At 40.9% G+C, this 20,996-nt stretch overlaps 2 protein-coding genes across 3 annotated transcripts in view; one reads left to right on the forward strand and one right to left on the reverse strand.

Annotated features, from left to right (window-relative positions):
- Positions 1 to 8,320, reverse strand: part of LOC122408646 (carcinine transporter-like) — a 36,856-nt gene extending 28,536 nt beyond the window's left edge. The window contains exon 1 of the mRNA XM_043415541.1: positions 8,145 to 8,320. The gene's annotated coding sequence lies outside the window, so the exon portion shown is untranslated. The remainder of the gene's footprint in view (positions 1 to 8,144) is intronic.
- The window catches only part of LOC122408651 (glutathione S-transferase-like), a 46,788-nt gene that overhangs the window by 18,655 nt on the left and 7,137 nt on the right, over positions 1 to 20,996 (forward strand). Inside the window, exon 1 of one of the 2 annotated variants that reach the window (XM_043415551.1) lies at positions 12,526 to 12,775. The exons of the other annotated variant lie outside the window; for it this stretch is intronic. The gene's annotated coding sequence lies outside the window, so the exon portion shown is untranslated. Of the gene's footprint in view, positions 1 to 12,525; positions 12,776 to 20,996 lie in introns of those variants that run through there. 2 annotated transcript variants of the gene reach the window in all.

Raw genomic sequence — 20,996 nt, forward strand, 5'->3', positions numbered from 1 at the left:
TCGAAAATATAATAACGAAAGAGTAAATATTACTGAGGTTGAAATACTGAAACACCAAAAAGTCGAACGGTCAAAATGGCGAAATGTTAGAAAGTCGACCGATCGAAATAAAGAAACGCAGCGGAGCTCAAAATACACGCTTCTCACTCACTCGCTCACTCAGACTAGTAATCCCCAATCCCCAACATCAACCATCGTCATTTTGGCTTTCGCTTTTTCGAGCCATCGCTATTCTGCATATCTATAAGTTTTATAAGCTCGAAAAATTCACTCTCGATTTTTCGCTACTCAAAAATATCAACTTTTGACATTCGTATGGTCTGTAAAATATGCATTCGAAATGCAAACCATCGAAATGTATACTTTCGAGTAAATACGAATTCAAAGAAGGAATATATTCGATTAAAAACGTAATCTCCTAAATAGTCAATCGGGAATAAGAATTTCGAATTACATATTTTTCTTCAATCTCACATCATGAATTTTTTAATTGCGAAATATCGACCGCTCTACAATTCGGTTATTCGACATATTGAGCCCCATATCCGCCAATACGTTGGAATGCAGTAGCCTTCGATTCGAATATCAATATCCAATTTTATTTTTCATTTTGTACAATTTTTTTCAACATTTCGAGCAAACAAGTATATCGATATGACTGAACATTACTCATATTTCCACGAATCTGAATATTCCTCTGCTAATCTGATTATCTATAAGCGATATTCATGCAGACGAGAGCTTCCAATGCAAGTGTGTATATTCAAATACAGAAATTTTTTACAGTCTGCAGCAGATTTTCAGCCAATTTTCTCATTGATAGATCGAGGACATCTCCTCGAGTTCTTCAAATACATCGTTAGAATTCCATAAAGATCGTACAACATAATTAAGATAGTACGAACTCGGGCTTGACCATTAGCGATGACGAGCAACGGTCACGAGCTTCAAGTGAAGCATATATTCACGACTCATAATCTCATTGATACTATTTACTAATGATTTTCAATTTATTCATATAACTCAATGTATACAAAGAAATATTTACTTTCGAGTTACGAAACATTGAGAGTAAAATTTTTTTTCCGAGCAGCATCCATTCTCGTTGGACTGTGATAGATTCGAGTATATTTTTTTTCTTCTGAAATGGCAAATGATTTTATTAAATTCACTATACTTTTATCCGGCTAAATGGTTTTTTGTTCGAAGAACAAAATAATTTTCCTCGATTGACAAGATTCCGCATTAATGACTGAATTTACGTTCACAACTAAAGCTTGGTATACAGATAATTTTCATTACGAATGTACTTTGTAAATTTTGTTCGTCACCGCGTGTCATAAAAGTATTGTGATTTTCATAAATTTTCATCAGTGAATTTTTATGCAATTCTGGCTCGTATGCGCGGTTTATATTTGTACATAGTAGGATGGTACATAACCGAAGCTGGAAATAAAAAGCTGGCGGGAACGCTCGACCTTGTGACTACTTAACTTAAATGACCAAGTGCCACAGTCGAGAAACTCTCCGTATTTCCGTGAGGCTTTAAACTTTTGCAAATTCTCGCTAATTCTTCAGCTTCGTACTCAGAAAAAGTGCAAACTAGTTTCAGCAGCATTCCTCATACTTAATTCTTTGTTTATCAGAGGCAATGAAATACGATTGTGAAATTGTGTTCAAACAAACTATAAAAGTCTCTAACCGTTTCATTAAGAAATGTTATTTTTTTTTAAATCGTTATTGAAGGAAGAAAAAATTTATTTACAATTTCAAATGAATAACTCTGACATTAATTCAGCGTGATAATATCTTTTATTAGGAAATAAAAATCGAGCCAATTCAGACATTCATAAAATACGATTCTATGAGCATGATCTACCTTAAAAGAGGATTTTTCCTTTATTCGAGAATAAAAGGTGAAGGTCGTCGAATCAAATCGATCCATAGAACCGGAAGAGAGTGGCAGAAGCAGCGAAATTGAATATTCAATTTGATTCGCTGCAACGTTAATATCAAACTATAGAGATGAGCGGAATATCGTTCGGAGGTTAAACAAAATATAAAATGGGAGGTGGCAAGGACTGTTGTGCGAGTCGAAGCTCACAGTACATTCCATAGAGAATGAATTGCAGCTTTTTCACGTGCCTGATCATTATTATTATTATTGAAAAGCGATTTATTTCGTAGCTTGTCAACCGGATGAAAATTGCGTGCGTGAAAAGAACGTCAGTCTTCCCCATTTTCATTCGCTCACCACTTTTTTACCGCCATCCTATTAACGCAGAAATCCTATTAAATTTTACTTCCCGTCAAATTTGAACAAAATCAATCCAACCGGGTAAAACGGTCACAGGTGTTTCCTGCTTAGATTTTAATCCTTCAATTTGTCAAACTTTTTTTACCCTCCGAAGAACGATTTTCGTTCTGTCCATCCCTCGTGTAGTTTTGATCGTAAACAAGAAGATAATATTTAGCTGACCCGGAGGCTGCTCGGGGACGGAAGTTAATTTCGGGAAACGTACTCTATGAATCCGAGCAATTCCGGATATATTGGCATCGTAAGACGAGGCTGCGTTACGACCACATTGCCAACCGGAGATTATTCTGGCTTTTAAAAAGCATTCACAATATTTAGTGCATGTTTTTCAAAATTGTTTTCTTTTCTTTGAGATAAAAAACAGAGACTGGGGTGGGTAAAACAATTTTGAAACGATGCTGGATCATTGAAAAAGCTATAATGATCAATGATACGCAGAATGACAAACATCGGGTCATTTTCGTCGCGACTGTTCGTTGGAAAATGAATCACCATACAAAGATCTATCGAGCTCCAACTCCAAAATAAGCGGTTCGCAAATAAATGAGGAATGAATTTGAAGAAGTTGACATCCGATTGTCGCCGTTTGGGGCCAGATAAATGTGAAAGCAGTAGTTTTTAGGATTTTATCTCTCTCCGGTTCATCCCTTCAGCGGTGCCTTGGCATCGATCTCCCTCGTTGCTATGCCGAGTCAGATTCGAACCTAGATAGAACGACCTAAAGCTGAAAGCTCCCTCGCGCCTTGGTCTCGACATTTCCTGGAGCTGTGAGTGTAATGCCAATGAGTGAATGCTTCGTACTTTATTCCTACCTTTTTCTACTTTTCAATCCTTATCACCTTCTCTCTCTCTGTCTCGTCTCTGTAGTTTTCTTGCTTTTTTAAATTTTCTCTCTTCCTTCTGTGTCGTCTTTTTCTTCCCCACGTTCGTCTATACAAAAGAGTCTGTGACTGAGAAGCAGGGAGACGTACAAGCGAGGGCTGTCACACCGATAACTCGGCCTTTAGATTCACAGGGTGCAATCGATTTGCATAGGGGAAAGCGAGAGAGAACGAACGATGTGCGTACGAGATGCTGATGAGAAATGCTCCAGTCTCGTGCTGGGTACAGGGAAATACGAGAAGAGAAATAAAAGCATATAAGGGAGGAGGAAAAATAGGAAGAGAATGGGGAAAAAGGCTCAAGAAAGGGATGAAGAACTCGACGATAAGAGGGACGGAGGAAGAGAGGAGTAAAAAAGAAGAAGAAAAAGAGAAAAGCTGGGAGAAGAGGTTCCAAAGAGGTTCCAAAGATAACAGGAGGTATAGCGAGAAAGCCGCAAAACAGGGAAACGTGTAAGCTCTACTTTCGTAATCCCAAAGACCTATATGTTCGAGCCACTCTCGTTGTAACCGACAGCATCGCACAACGTTGATGCCAAAATAATCTAGTTAATCCCCATAACACCGCGCACCTCCCCAGACTCTTTTTTCTCTAATTCTCAAGTTCTAATCTTAATAAACGTACACGAAAATCGACTCGTAAACTTTATGTGTTGGCCTCCCATCGAGTTTCGCTCGATCGAGTCGTTTTTTAACTCTTCAGTAATGGGATATGGGACACGATGTAAATATGTTCTGGATCCAACAAAAGTTTCAAAGTACTACAATCGAAAAATTATTTGGACAAATGCCACTGAGAATGAGCCGAGTTTCAGGAAAGGCGAAACTTCAGCTGAAAAACCTCAAATACTTTCGTCTTTTCCATTCTCTTATATATACTCAATAAAGACGTTTTAAAATGCAGTTACTTGGGCGGGGAACGTGAAGAAATCTTGGCGATCGTATCCATGACATACAAGCTTCACTTGAGAACACTTGAGCTTATTTAAACGGATGCCCAACGAGAGAATTGACCTGGGTGCCATTCAAACGAATCCTCTCATCGTACAGAGCGTCTCCTTGTCTGTATCATTAATATAAACGTGTACACAAAATAACCATGTGTACATATGAACACGAAAGCGTGATGATTGAGCGTCGTATAGTGATATTAGACTTAGGTATAGCAGGCAATGTGATTGGAAGGCGAGAGTGATGTTTGAATCGACGTCGTCGTTGTCGTTGTCGCTGACACTTTTACATTGGGCGCTATGATGCGATTAAATTCAATCGAATCAGCGATAACAAGCCAATCGAGTGCGACGACAAGATGGATCATCATTCTTGGTCAATCGTAACGACCTCCCCACGGTCCGCCATTGTGCTTCTCCGCACGCTCTTTTTCTCCTCCTTCCCTTTTCTCTCATAAGATCCATTATTTTTTCTGCATTCGACCACGTGCGAGCACATTTCGAGGCGACGTTACAAAAGCGGTTTAAGTTTTTTTACACTCCACAGCTCAGGATCGATCTTGTTTCTCGTCAATCGAAAAATTCTCCTACATTCAGTGGCTGCGGTCTTGAGAAGGGGGAGAAAGGCCAGGTCGAGTCAAACGACGAGGCTGGACGCATTTACGTTTCTATATATACAGTTGTTGAAATGGACAACTGCTCTCCCTCCGAGTTTTTTTTAAGGAGGATCATCATGCGTTACTCGTCATTCAAAAAAGCGGGTGGGGGTCGAAACAGCGAACGATCAAAACAGCGAACAGGCATTCTGTATATCTATATATGCATATATTGATCATATATACGCTATTTTGATCGTTCGCTCTTTCGACCTCCACCCAAAAAAGCAACTGCACGAACTTTTTTGCTCGTTTGATAATGAAAGAAACGAACGATTGATTGAAATTTATTCGAGCAGTTTTTAAAGTTATGTGTTACTTATTTTTTGAGATTGATACATTTTGAATATATTTTAAACCAACTGGCTCATGGTGTTGTCAAATTTTCCACCGTTTGCGTCGTTGTTGCTCCATAACCTCAAATAAATGTTTTTCTTTTTCCATTCCCAAGTGATTCTCACCGGTAACAAGGCTTTCTCAAGACATCATTGATATCTAAAAACATTTTATTTTCTTATTCTCGATTTTGGCACTCTAAAATTGGGAGGATCTTATTCCATTAAATCCAAATCGTCGCACAGGAAGTGTCCCTCCCACAAGAGCCTATGTATGACCCTTAAAAAATGTGATTTTCGTTAATTGTTTTCTAGATCCTATAATAATTCCGGGAACAGATGCGCGCTGCATATTTCTAGCATATTTTCGAACTACACATCTTAAAGTTGGAATTTTCGAGTCCCATTAGATTCTCATGATCTTCCTTAAGATCGTAGCATTAATGAGTCGACGAGCAATAATTTATTTCATTAAAAAACCAAATCAGTATCTCACGAAAAGAAACTTTTTCAAATCTTTTTTCCTCTCGTCTACTGCAACTGTCAACATGGAAACATCGATCTTGTTATGCAAGTATAAGAGAGATAAAAATCGTTGCGAAAAACAAAAGCGGAAATCGCTTTATCCGGGACAAAATAAATACACGCTTTTCGGTGCGGGGGGGAGTGAAGGGAACGAACGTGGAATACAGAAACTGCCACACCTCCGTTCACCAACGACTTCACGTGCTGGCAATATACATTTATGCAAAGATATATCGCTCGGTTTATCAATAAGCGCGTGCTTCTCCATTATTCATCGTGCTTCTCAAAACGAAAAATGGATCGATGGATTATTAATCGTGTTATTAATGAACGGACGAGCCTTCAACCGTCCTTGCCGCCTATAGGAAACGAGTTTTTTTCTCTATTTTCACCCATATTCGTATCGAACGAAGTGATTAATTTTTCGAAACTCGAGCTGATTCGAGTCCCGATAAAGGAGACACAACGACTAAGAAAATGTCATTCATTCTTATCTGCTAATGGACGATTTATGGATTCCTTGATTCCGCGAACGATTCGAGGCTTGATCCAACGTGCACTTATTCATACTGATCATTTGTTATGATTCATTAAATATTATACTGCAGCACACGATTGAAGGAACGAAGTTTACTGATAAAACTGGACTATTTCACCGCTCGTTATGCGATTCGTAACAAAAGGTACACGCGCTCACATACACGGATGTTCATACTTCATATGTGGCTCGTGTGAACAGAAAACACGTGTATCGGTAGGAGTTATAAAAGCTCTCGGTAACAACACACCATGTCGGGTTACTCGAGAGCTTCGTTGTCATGCTCCTGCGGAGATATTCCAATTAATTTTCCCAATTTATTTGTTGCGATTCGTCGAAAGCGCAGTCTCGTAGTGTAATTTCGCGCTCGCCCCTTCCCCGCATCGCGCCCAAGTAAGCCGACAGCTTAAATATATAGCTCCGTTTTTTATTCGGCTCACCGTTTCCATTTATATAGAGAAATTCCAATCACGAGTATTCCAGGTCGTCTTTCCGCATTTTTAACCGAAGCTTCGATCAATAACGTTTTTGTTTCTCAGCTCAAATGAGCGAGGCCGTTCTTCGGGGCTTTTCTCCCTCGTCATTCTTGATGAGCCTGATTGAAACCGGGCATTATTGGAACTTGAAATTTCTACTTTTTACGAGAATATTGTTAATCCGAAATAATCGGATGCGATGGAGAGTTAAAAAATAATGAATTCGATCGGATTGTTGTTCTTCTCAACGATCGATTGTTTCTCGATTTATTTCAACTGAAACTACTTGAAGCATGACTCGGAGAAGCAAACAATCACACTGAGAAAAAAAAGTCATTGGTTCAATAGAAATTGACGTTATTGAAAGAGTTTTCTTCATTCGACTGCAATGTTTTCGGAGCGAATGAATCTGCAGTTTGATCTGCTTAAACAATTTTAGTCTTTCAATCATTTTTAACCTTGTGGTGATCATTTATTTCATGGGCACCCCACGTAGTGCCACCACATTTCGTTGTTGCAATGACTTTTTTCTTTCCGTGCATAGACAAGACTCGAAACCACAAGCCGCTAAACATGGAACGTTTCACTGGAAATTTTCTAAAAAGTGCGTAAAAACGATTGAGACACATTTTACGACTACACATAGGTCGTTATCAGCAGCCGACAGTTAAATCTGATGAGCGGTGATATAACCGTAGATATGTAGAAATCTTTGTACATTGGAACGAGTATTTACGAGTAGATAAACGGATAAACGAAACTTCCGCACGAGCCACAAGGTGAGCTCTGATTCTTCAGAGTTTATTAATAAATAGGATTAAAATTAAAAAAATCATAAAAGTGTCTCCACGTGTCCCGCTTTTCTCAGTGGCTGTGTTTTTTTTTATAGCCGCATTTTGAGTACGTTCGGATGGAAAGAAACAAGTGGAAAAAAGCGTGTTCAGGGGGGATCGAAGAATTTTTGGTTGAGCGGAATATTGGAGTAGTGAGCAGACAAAAAACTTGTGATAAAAAATCTGTAATTAGTTCGTTTTATTTTCGAGCACTGGAAATATCGTCGGAATTGGTTGAAGCTACGCGGAACAATGTGGAAAAACATGACTTTTCGAATCAATCTTTCGAACCACTTGGACTCAAAAATAGCGAGTACAACGAAGGGTTCGTGTTTGAGTTTATTGGAAAATGTGATGGTTGAGAAGGTGTTATTTTAATGACGGGCTTGGGATTTCATGGGTCACTCGGTTGAGCCTCCCTTTGAGCTCTCAATGTCGAAGCACTTCTGGGTCAAGGTCACGAGGCCTTTTTTTATAAGAACAAGTTAACGGATCCCCAGGGTGGTCTGCTGGGAAATGGATGTCGATCATTTTCAGCCCCGTTTTATCCGGTTTTATCTCTATGCATATTTATGTGCGCGAGACTATTGACGTACTTCATGACTACGATAATACGAGCTGCTTTTGACTCACGTTCGAATCGGTGATTGAAACGTCGATGCGTTTTTTCCGGCTTTTTAAACGTTTTTTCCGCTTTTTCTTCGTTGTGTAAACCGGCCTATCTGCGAGACCGAGAAAAACGGTCCTCAACAGAGCCGATCGCTAGCACTCCACTCATCGCCCGCTAACCTTGCACTAAACTGCATCATCTGCTTCATCATAGACCGCGAGATAACAAAAGTTGCGGACGTTGCGGACGCATCTAACGAGAGAGGAACTTTTTAGAGGGCTTTCATTTATCCGTAGACTCCTACGCGTGTACCAATCCCATTCCAAGTTGTTGATGCCGACGTATAGCTCGCGATTTAACTTCATCACAGACTCGAGCTAATCCTCTCATCTGCCTCAGTGCCTTTTAACCAAGTTCAATGAGACTTCTGACTAATAATCCTCTTTTTTCTTTTGCCACATGCAAACACGTACACACACGTGCGCGTGAGCAGTTATTTATTTGAAATATCGTTGCAGTAGTCAGGAAAATCAGTCAGTGGCTTAAGGTATTCCTTTATTCACGGACCCGAATCACTGATTTCAAATAACAGTGAAGTAAAAAAGTCCATGCAAATGGATTGGCGAAATTTCAGGCCAGATTATCGAACATTTAACGAAGACTTGAAACTCCAAAAATCGTAAAATTTATATGGGAGCTTATGGAGATTCCATAATCGCCACATTTATATTCGATTATTCATATACTAAATAATTCTAAATTGCTGATACAAACTGTCCCACAGATAGCACAAAATGTAAGGAATCCATGGCGATCATAAGAATAAATAAAGGTTACCAGTCGAAAAGCTTCTCAGTCGAAATTTCGAGTGCCCCAATTTGTGCCACCAAAAAATACGGTCATGCGATACACCTTAAGGAGTTTCGGTACAGGCGATACAATGTTGCCATGCTAAACCATGCTAAAAGCATTAAAAATTTCAAAAAGTTCAGAATTTTATAAAATTTGGTGAACATATTCTTTAGTGCCAAATTTGACAATACAAATTTTTTAAGATTTTTCTTCTACACAGTTATCGAGCAATTGATCACTAAAGTTGACGTGTATAAGCATAGCGTTTCCATATATATAGGTATACATTCCGGGCATAAGAAATCTGCTTTAATGCGTAATTACTCGATAACTAAGTAGAAGAAAATTTTGAAAAAATTTGTGTTTTCGCACTCGATGTTGAAGAACATTATCACCAAATTTCATCAATTTCTTAATATTTAGACTTTTGTACCGAAACTCCTTAAGAGGATCGATCACTCGGTATATCGCAACCGTGAGTGCGAGAAAGATAGCTGCGATTTTGGAAAGTCAAATTTTTTCACACCGTTCGCCCGATCAAAATAATAAAAATGTCAGCCCATTTTTGCCATCGCCCTGCGTAGGCTGACAGAGCCTTTTTTTTTTATAAAAGAATTTTTATTTCGACAATTCCAAGTGAGGTTAATCGACTGATCCATATTCTTAAAGTGATCAATCATTTGTTCAGTCGGTAAAAATCCTGCTGCGCGGTTTATTCCGAGTAGCTTGATATTTGAAAAAAAAAATATAAGTTACACGCTATTTTAATTTTATCACACAACAAGAATATACTCGTATTATTCTCAAAAAATCAAGGCTCTCCGAGTAAATCGTGCAACCTTTTTGCACCCGTCTTTTTCGCACTCACATTAAAAGGTTTCATCAAAAGTTACAGATTTCAATGTTCCTTGAAAAAAAATCAGATAATTTGTCATCGTTCGTTCTTCGCATCACAAATCGATTCCGAAAGCCCGCAATCACCGTGACGTTGATCTCCGTCCAGCATACCAATGTATTTAAAAATGCAACAGAAATCTTGACGCAAAGGGACGAAAATCGATTGCGTGACGTCCAAACTATTGGAAAACCAAATTTAGTCTTCGTTATCCTCGATTCCACCGAACTTTTTTCTCGCGCAGCCGTGTCGATTGGGAATTGAGCTCATTAGTAATTTGAATTTACCGGTGCCTCTCGGAGGTCTCTCTCAATGCACGGTGAATCTATTAAAATTCAATCGATTCCAATGGGAATTCACGAACCCGAATTCCCAAAATGAACTTTCAATGTAGCTCTTTCCAATAAAATCCACAAAAAACGGTCTCATCACTCGGAATTTTGTCGCGAGACCCCGTTTCACTCTCTCGACCCCAACTCTTTCCTGCCATCTCCAACCAACTTGACCTTAGCCTCAAGACGTCATTAACTTTGTTCGAGATCGCAGTGCGGAGGAGGAAACAATACGATCCAGCCGTCGCCGCCATCGACGACTTCTCGAGCGATTTCCGTCTCTGTTTTCTCACTCAATTTGATGAGACTAAAGAAAAAATAATGAAGTATTGCAGAAAAAGTGGAGTGTATACGTGTTGCCAGAGAGGAGAGGAATATACATGGACGTATAGAGCCGAATGGAGGCCTAGTGGCCCCAATGTCCCGTGAGTTGAGGAGTCGGAGGTTGTTCCATTGTGTGAAACCCACGAAGATGGAGGCAACGTAATGAGAACTAACTGGCTCGGCCTGGCCAATTAACGGGATAATATTTAATGCACACTATTCGTCTCTCTTTTTCTCCCTCGCTCTCTTTTCCTCTGCGCGCGTACAGCTTTGTTTATGCGCGCACGCATATATAGGATGCTCTTTACTACCCATTCAACACTCCCGACTGTCAATGTAGATATTTGCTATCTCTGACGCTTCTTCCCGAGCTTTTAACAGCCGCGAAATGCGAGCGTCGACTTGAGCTTCAACGCCTCGTGTATTAAAAATGTACTCTTCGGGCTCCCATGCGCGCAACAAAACACCAGCCGCTATATTGTGTTACGCGGAAATCCTGACACGTGGCTCACCCACTAAACGTCATTTTCCTAGCCCCCGTTACACTCATTATTCACGAAGTTTGTGGCTTTCCGTATCGACGTCGTTTCTTCGAGCAAGACCCTAAATATTTATCGGCCGCTCATATATTTACTGGCTCTTATCGTATTTTCATTCCCTCGAAGCTTCGACCCCGCATGGATAACTGCGCGCACACGCTACATATCACGAGACTCGGAACTCGGGTTTCTGGAATCGCATATACAGTCGACTTTTATTTCATATGTGATCCCAAAACTTTGTCTCCTGCTTCGTTGATGCGGATTGGAACGCAACGTTTCGAGTAGCAGGAAAAGATTTAAACCTTGTTGAAAAAAGAAGCTTCTCTTGTACGCTGACATTTAGCACGAAAATAAAACAAGAATAAAACCTGGGCGATTATCCGACCGTTTTTCCACCTGCTCTTCCCCGTGCATTCCTTCTCCGCATCTCCTTTTCCGGTGTAAAAAGACTTCTCGATGAAAGATGAACTCGAGGGGACCAAGTAATCGCTCGTAAGTGGCGCTACCATTTATCGGTACTCTTTCTCTTCTTGGGCTCTGTGACGTGGAAAACGAAAAATGAAAATGGACTCAGCAGAGGTAGAGAGAGAGAGAGAGAGAGAGAGAGAGTGGGAGGGAGGGACAGTGCAGATTAAAGAGCTTCTGGCTCAACACCTACTCTGTTATTATCAACCCAAGCCCGTTACCGTTCTCATTCTCAGGGTATATGAACCGTGGAACATCGGAGGGAAATTGTTTCAGGCTTTATTTATCACGTACGTGCTGGATTCTTCGCATTCACGTTCAGCTTCAATGCAAACATTTCAACACGTTGACGTAACAGAAAAACTGCCGCCTCTCACTGTTTTTTCTCTTTCATCGATTATTATTTCTCTTACTAATTTGAAAGAATATTGTTGCACAGTACCAGGTTTTCCATCAAGTTTCATATGGTACGTGAGATATGAGACAAACGTTTTTTTCGAAAACCTTCTAAATCCAAGAGCGGATTCGAAAACTTTCGAAAATCGAGATAAAATTTTACTGTTGCAGGCGACCCTCGGAACTTCTGTGGCCTCTTACGAGATTTTTTCTCCCCTTCCAAGCCTCGAATAAAACCGAATGTTAAAAATTAGCGGAGTTATGTGAAATTTTGAAATGAGAACATTATTATTTTCTTCGACTTTTGTTCTTAGCGGAATAGAGATCTTAAAATCTTCATTTGGCAGAGTTGAAAGCACGGATTTGCGACAGAGCGAAGGTCAGCGTCGGTTCTGAGGACACCCTAGTTACATGTGTAGAATGGAAGCGCGCCAGAGGGCGCTCCCATGGCGTGCTCGCCGAAAAGGCTCAGGGCGGGGGTTGCAAAGCACGAGGGCTGCTCGGCGGGGGTAGACCACCCCCGCAAGTGCTACGTCATAAATTCGGGGGAAGTTGCGCGGCGGGTTTTAACGCCGCGCGTTCCTATTTGTAGAGTGAAATGCGCGAAAGGAACAAAGACACCTCGAGCTCGCGGGAAAAAGCTGAGACGAAGAAACGAAGTACACAGACGAGGAGGAGTAAGGGCTCGACTACCCGATTCTTAACCACCCTCAACCACCCTCGTACTCCTCCACCAAGCCCGAAACTAACGGCCAGCTAGGGATCAGTTCATACGAGTTCGGACGTCTCAGTTCGTCCCGAGATCCGCTCGAGTGCCTATCGCATTTTGGACTTGCGTCGATTACTCGGTGAGTCTCCTCCAATTAAATAGCAGCCCAACATTTTTTCCACCCTCTTACCGGTGACGTCTCATTCCGCGAGACCCGAAATGAAAATATATTTTCTCTTAACGTATCGCGTCAACCTTGGTTTTTTTCATAATAACCTTCCAAATTTTTTTCGTGATTCATTTTTTTTTATACAAAAATAAGTGTATTCGTGTGTAGCAACCTGAAACAATGAATTACCAATTCTGGAACGATTCTGGATATGGTAAACAGAAATGTTTATTGCGAAGGGATGGAGAGTTCTTTTTTCATTCAATAATATTGAATTTCTTTTTGTCTTGAATGGTTTAAGATAACGATTATAAATGAATTGTTAAAACAGCAAAGACCATCGTTCACGATGCACCGATGGTGGATTTTTTTATCAATTTTATCAATCGCGAAGCTCACACTCTGAATGACGTTTTTTATTGTACGGATCAGATTCGAAGCTGTGACTTTCCGGGCGTTTACAGCATCCGGGAGCACCAAAACTTTGAGCTGACATAAAATGTTTGAAATTGAAAGTCGAATACTTTCGATCATTCCCAACGCGGTACTGCCCAATAATCTCCCACAAGCGAGTCACGCAAAGAATGTCAAATTATTGACGACGAATAGTCGAATCTTCGTAGCTATTTGTGGCAATACTGACGAGCGTTATCAATTGAAAAATCTGTCTCCTTGGAAGCCACTGACGGATTATGAATAATGGCAGAGTTTCGTGTCTCCGAAAAGCTTTTTAGCGATGAGTCACGTCAGGGAAAATCGTTCTTCGGAAGAGTGAGTGCGATCGAAATTTCCCAGGCTTTCAATTATAACGGAGGCGCGTTAACGAGACCTTTGAGCGTGCGGGGAATTAATCTGCATAAACTATAAATAATAAATTGCTTCGAAATTCCCAGTGGAGTTGGTCAAAATTTCAAGAGGAATTTCCAACCCTCGAGAGCTTCCATTTGACTCCGCATGCCACATTCGTGTGCGTAAACATCCGAAGATACGTCTGTCTGCAACCCACCGTTGGATTCTCTCGTCGTCAACGGCGAAGCAGTATAATTCACGGACCCATAAATCTAACGTCCCTTAAATGTGTTTGTCAGGTACGCAATATGTATGTACAACTGTATGCGAACAAACAGTTGTACGTTCTCGCTCGAAACTGCCATCGCCCACGAGAAGCTAATTTCAATTAGCCCGGACGATGAACAAGCCTCGGGGATGTTTGAATGTTCTTCTTTAGTGGAATTCGGATGGTCGTTGAAAGCAGCTTTTCCGCGTCGCTGGATGATCGTCCAACGATCGATTATTTCATGAGGATTATTCGCTTCGATTTGCTCGTAAATATAAATACTCGTTTGACAGCTCGTCATGGCGCTGGGAGAAAGAGAAACGCCGCCTTTTTATCGAGAAGTATATAGAAGTACATTGAGGGACGTCAGTCTCGTTGAGGTTTCGAGGCGACTGGTACGCGCGTGCACGTGCCTGACGAGGGGATTCTACCTCGAGGCCGTGACATGTTGAAGAGGGATGAGGACGGAAAAAAGATCGGGCTTCCAAGGGCGTCGAAGAAGAGGACGGGAATAAAAATTGGTCGAGATTCTGGCAGATTCTTTTTCTTCTTACATGCGCTTCGTTAAAAATTCCACCGAGGTCGACGCGTCGACTCGGCCTTTTTTTACCTCCGCCAAGCGGCGCGCTTGATAACGACGATGTGAAGAGCATGCACGCGCGAGGATAAAAGATACACGACTCATCCCGAGGAAAAAGAAGAAATTCTTCGTCCGGCTCGGAGTGCGAGCGTCAAATAAATCCACGAAGACGTCACAACCCGGTGCCAAATGAAGCAAATCTTGATGAGAATATAATGGACGTACTTTTGCAATCTCCGAGCCTTCCGTGACTCCGCCACTCACCGAGGAAAGTGCGAGGGGTTGAAACCTCTTGAAAATTACTCTCCTTTGTCATCGCACCTACCTTTATATACTTAATTCTTTCTCGCGCTCTTCTTTCTCCGCGACGATGACGAGAGAACTCACTTCTCCATTCTCTGACATCGCGCAATTGAATCTGCACAATTTTTCTTTCCGCTCCCTACCTCCCGCGGCCTTCCACCCGTCGCTTGTACTCTCGAACATCAACCTATTTTTCTCGGGATTTAGTAAGTCACGAACTATGACCGAGCTCGCAGGAAACGTATTTCTTTTTCTCCATTTTCCCGAAATACCGCGTATTTGTAATCGAATAAATACGCAGCGCTGAACTTTCCCTTCGAACCGCAACTCCAAATTCTGTGGCATCTCAGAATCTTTATTATTCAATAATTTCACGATTTTCCATATCAATTTCGAAGACTTTGATTCTTTGTTCGCTTTCGTTGAATACTGTTGAAAATATTATTCTTGAGAAAATTCGAATTGAGGTTGATCATGCCCGAAGAATTGTATTTTATGGGTTTTTAAATTGGACCGATTTTTACTGCCTATAATTAAAGATATAATCACTTCAAATTCATGTCAGAGTTATTCATTAAAAATTGTAAATACATTTTTTCAACTTATCTTTTGGGGAGTAAAATTGAATTTCATTCGTCTCCGGCGTAAATACTATACTTATTATATAAAAAATCGCTTTAGAGAGCGCCGCAAAGAGAGAACACAATAAAGGGAAATGGAACGAGAAAAAATAATTAATAAGAAGACAAAAGACAATGACAGGAATGGACCAAAAGCCAAGAAGAAACAAAATGCCGAAACGAGGATATGTGGGGTTATACGAGTGCTCGTTACCAATTTCGTTCAGTCTTTAAGGTTCAATCTTTATTACTTGTAAAACAATCGGTTCGATTTTTTTTCCAGATCTTCCCTGAATGCTTAATCGTTATTGTGTACTCTTTCATAAACTTCGTAAAAAGGAGTTAATTAAATTAACACGGAGAGAATTAAATTTGAAAAATTAGCGTCTAGTAACGATGGTGCGGTGACGAGCCGCGATTAATAATATTATTATGGGAAAGAAATTGAATTTTCCTATAAATAAAATGATATTCATTGTTTACAGTAGGAACTTTCACCAGAGTATTTAGTAAATTTTTACGTCACGGTGAATTTAACCGCACTGCACTGTACAAATTTCCGTACGAATGTTTATCGGCCTATTTCCCCATTATTTTTATATATGCTCAGTCCTTTGTTGAAGTGTGTAGATCAACGTTTTAGTATGCTACGAAATTCCTCGATACCTACGTCAGAGCAAAGACATTTTACCGTGATGCACCGTCAAATTTACTAAACGTTTTGCAAATTTAATGTACGTACAGGAAATTACACAATCCGCAATATTTACTACTATAAAACTGAAAATTGTGCAAAATATTGAAAATTTTACAGTGCATTACTGCGGAATAAATATTTTTCGTTAAATTGTCCCCGCAGTCAAATATATCCGGTGGATTTTACCATTTAAGGAGTTTCGGTACAGGCGATACAATGTTGCCATGCTAAACCATGCTAAAAACATAAAAAATTTCAAAAAGTTTAGAATTTTATAAAATTTGGTGAACATATTCTTTAGTGCCAAATTTGACAATACAAATTTTTTAAGATTTTTCTTCTGCACAGTTATCGAGTAATTGATCACTAAAGTTTACGTGTATAAGCATAGCGTTTCCATATATATAGGTATACATTCCGGGCATAAGAAATCTGCTTTAATGTGTAATTACTCGATAACTAAGTAGAAGAAAATTTTGAAAAAATTTGTGTTTTCGCACTTGATGTTGAAGAACATTATCACCAAATTTGATCAATTTCTTAATATTTTGACTTTTGTACCGAAACTCGTTAATTCTCTCCGTATATTTAAAGACATTTATGTCAATAAATAATAAGACAAACCCTTTAAAATTTGATACCCGTTTCAGTCGACTGCCCATTTAAACTCTGTGTAAATTTCAAGACTTTCTTTAAAAAATCGTTTCGTGCACGAACTACCTTAAAAGTTTTGTATCAGAACCCAAGCGATAGGAGGAGCAGGTTCAGTCAATTTGGGGAAGCAATTTTCCTGTTATTTTGGACCCTGAATTCGTGCCACTTCTTTCACCCGGTGAATGCGTACGTCGAGCGGTTCCGCGAGCAATACTCGGTTCGGTGATCGCCGAACGAGCGCCTCGCGCGCGTTTCGATTGCTGATTGAAAGCCGGTTTTTCTCTTCTTCCGATAGCGTGTTAACTCGCTGAAAACTGCGAGCAAAAAGTGTTGTCGCCCGAGTCAAGCAAATTTTACACAGTTTTTCTGAGCCCTCGTCCAAGCGCGGTTCGACAGGAAGAGGAGGAGGCTACGAAGGGAAGGAGGGAGGGCACGATGTCTCCGGAGACAGAAAAATCATGATTAGAGCCCCGAGAATTCGAGAAAAAAAGGGAAACGCAAAAGTGTGAAATTGGCCGTGAAAACGCCGAAGACAAATTCTTTGTACCGCGGCCATCAGTCTTCTCGTTCAGCACTGAAAAAAAACGTCTCATCGTCTCGATTGAAGCTTCCTTAAAGCAGGCTCCTGAGAAAACGCGTCCCACGGAGTATTAACGACGAGGCTACTTCTCTTGTAGTCGCATGGAACAGAGGATTACGAAAGGATGTCGGGTCAAGACGGATGAGTACTCGGGTGTGCAGGAAAATAATGGTACCAGTATCCGCGTATATCTGTGGGGAGGGAAATATTTAATTCACTCACGTAGTACGATCGCGAAACTAATACTTTTACAAGTCACGTAATCTTCTGCGTCCTGCAATCTCGAGGAATATTCTCTCGATTGGATAATGCGGATTTAATGAAAACAATTTTGTATGCTTCCCGATGGATTTTACTCCGTTTTCATTTGTTACTTTTTCATCAGTCCCGATACCGAGCGGAATAGAATTTCCTTCGGCGTTCATTCTGCTCTCCATCGTACAAATGCGGTCGCGGACTGGTCAACCAGCGGCATTTTCTTCCCGGTGTATCGGACTATTTGGAAGAATTTTGTTATCGAAATTCTCCGAAATGAGATCGACTCGAATCGACGAAAGTCTGAAACACGATGATTCAATTTTTTTTTGTTCTTTCTTACGATTGTTCCTTTCACGTTAATCGTCCTCCTCGATCGAGTTCCGTCTTCTCCGCAAGTTTTTGAACTTTGCGCTAATTAGGCGAATTTCACCTCGACACAACTCTATGCGGGTTAACCATAACGTCACTTGCTTCCTCGCCAAATTTCGTGTTTCGGCCCCTTCGTAACATCAGCTGTGGACATTGATTTTACGTCGACGCGCGAATCCCCCTCTCCCCCTCGCACTCTTTCTCCTGTAATGCCGGTGCGGGTGCTTTTGTCCGTGGAGGTTCACTAACCCCCTGTCGCTAAACGGAATATTCATCGAGTTTACCATTCCATGCGGTGACCCAGCGGGTCATGTTCGTCCATCGATGAAAATTCGTTCCCTTATCGCTTCCCCTTCGAGCTTTCTGCTGCTCTTCTTTCCAAGCGGCCTCGACACATTTTTCCTTTGCCACTGAAAAGCTCCGCTCTCGCTCTTCCCGCTTTGAAAAAGAAATCATTAATTTGCAGGGTCGCTACAAAATTCACAGGTTTCCGCACCCTCGAGGCTCATCGCATCTCAACGACGACACAAATTTCATTCTCGATTCTCCGTTGCAAAAATGCTCCGGGGATCCGAGAAATAAAAAACGATCTCGCACTTGGGCCATTCCGTAATGGAAATTTAAAAATTGTTGAACAAAAATCAAGGCAAAAAAGAGATTTGGAATTCCTTCGTGTGTCTGGCTTCTTATAGCGGATATGAAAAAATAGCACGCTCTTCGTGGAAATCATGCAAGCGAGATTCATTGAAAAACTGGTAACCAGAGATTTGCATTATCGTTTTCCTCCAACGAGTGTACTAAAAAAAAAATCCTGTCGTTGATGAATCGTTTATTCAAATTCTGGTTGTATGCGGCTAATACTCGATGTCCTCGAACGTGGCGAGAATTTAACGAGCCAATGAATTAAAACGGTTTTTCATTAAGAGGATCGTAGAAACAACATTTTTGGAGCCCTCGCGATGAAAACTCGTGCTGGCTACTTTTGGCAATGAAAAAAAAAGTCATCAAGAAACTAGATTGGAATCTCGAAGATTATTGTCTCTGGCGAAGAAGGAGAACAGATAAATCTCATTTATTTCTTCATTGGAATGATGTTTCGATGCGCTCTGTTTGGCGATAGAACGAAGTGTACTTTTCACATTGAAAAATCCCAAGAGATGCTACGAGAAAAATCTCGAGTAAGAAACCAAGGGATAGAAAGTTTTCGCACCGAGGGTTATACATCTTCGTATATTCCCGGAGGTTCGCTGTCTCTTATAAGCGAGAAAAACACTGGAATACATGGCAAATATACGATCGTCTCTCAAGCATCGATTCCAATTCTCAGCTCCTCCTTAGGAAAAACCAGGAAAAACTTTTCTTCATTGAGATCTATAGTGTGGGTCTAGAGCGAGATATAAATTCTAATCGTTCTCGCCCGAACACCCTTAATACCAATAATTTAGTATCCCCATGATAATAATTTTCGTTCCTCGTTTTCGTTCGATTTCATTTTCGATTAAATTCACACGAGCGAAACGACGAGAGTACGAAATAAAATAAATTTCGCAGTCTTTCGATCGGCTGCTGCCTTTCATGACCTTGCAGCTTGCAGCTTGGAAATGCGACGAAAATGAAAGCACAAGAAACTAATTTGTCCAGATTTGTGTTAAGGGGGGAGGCGAGGGGTCGAAAAGCAGGTTGAACGAGCTCAAGCCAAGAATATCGTTTTCAAAGGTGTAGCAACGATAGTGGTTTGATATCAAGTTTCGAGCTCGTGAGGAAGATACGAGAATGTCGATGATATCGACTTTTCTGTGAACGCCAGGCGGCGCCGAGATTCGAAATAGGTCGCCGTCGATGTGAATCAGAAAAGAAAAGTCCGCGGTAGACTAAGTCCGAATGTGAATCGAGCGTCTTTACGGAGAACGACCGTGTGCGAAATTGCGTTTCCCTTGGAAACTTTTGCCAGGAGAAAAAAGGGATTTTCGGGGTGAAAAATAGCAGGCCGGCGATATTTCAACGGCGAAACTTCTTCTCAAGCGAGTCGGACTTGTATTCAGTCTCCGTATGTATATCGCTTTCATATGTTCTCTCTTTTTTTACTTAACGTGTGCGAAATGAAAAATATTTGCAAATTCCTCTCGTCTATCCCTCGCGAAACAAATGGAAATTCCAACTCTTCCCCTCGCCCATTCCCGCCCCGTCTCATACGTGAGGAAATTGCGATATAAAATAAAAAGTGCGAAATAACCAAGAAAAAGGTCGGCTTACGAGAGTGTGAATTTTTTCCACAACGTACACGCAACGAAATGTTTGCAAAAGATTAAATCGTCAAATTGAATCGGGAGTTTATCGAATATCTTCGATCACCCAAGATTCTCCTCGCTTCTCTTCGTGCGCTCGCGTCAACAAACTTCCGCAATTATTCTGATTGATTTATTTTGTTTTTGTAATCGTACACGAGCCATACGAGCTGACGAATTAGCTAATAAATCGTTCTAATAATGACTACCATTGATGTGTTTCAACAACAAATTTCATCACGATGGACTCGTGTCCCGAGAGGGAAGCATCGCGGGATAAGACGCTCTTCTGTATTCTTCGGACTTGAAAAGGAACTCGATAATCCGCCTCGAAGCTAAAGAAGTTCTTATTATTTTCTTCCTCGGTTGATCTCGCCTGATCGAATCCCCCGCAATATCGATAGATCCTTCGCGTGCTTTTCTCTCTCTCTCTCTCTCTCTCTCTCTCTCTCTCTGTGTGACCGTCCGCGTCCGCACCGTCTCCGCAGCTCTTCCTCTCATCGCTTAACTTTCTCTTCCTCCTCACTCTGCTCTTTCTTTCCACCTTTTTGCTGCTATTGAGCTCTATCCACCCTCAAACGTGAAGTTTCACCGGAGAGTCATTGTCGAGACTGAATTGTTCGACCGTACGTCGTTCTCGAGTACGAACTTACTTGCTGCTTACAACTTGACCCAATTTCGCCAAATCCGTACATTTTACCTGCAGCTTTCCTCGAGACGAGGTCCACGTTTCACACAAATCGGCATGATTTCGTGTTATTTTATTCCACTCGCTCCTCGTCATTTCC

This window comes from Venturia canescens, chromosome 4 (genome assembly GCF_019457755.1).
Source record: "Venturia canescens isolate UGA chromosome 4, ASM1945775v1, whole genome shotgun sequence".
In the NCBI taxonomy this organism is placed as follows: Eukaryota; Metazoa; Arthropoda; class Insecta; order Hymenoptera; family Ichneumonidae; genus Venturia; species Venturia canescens.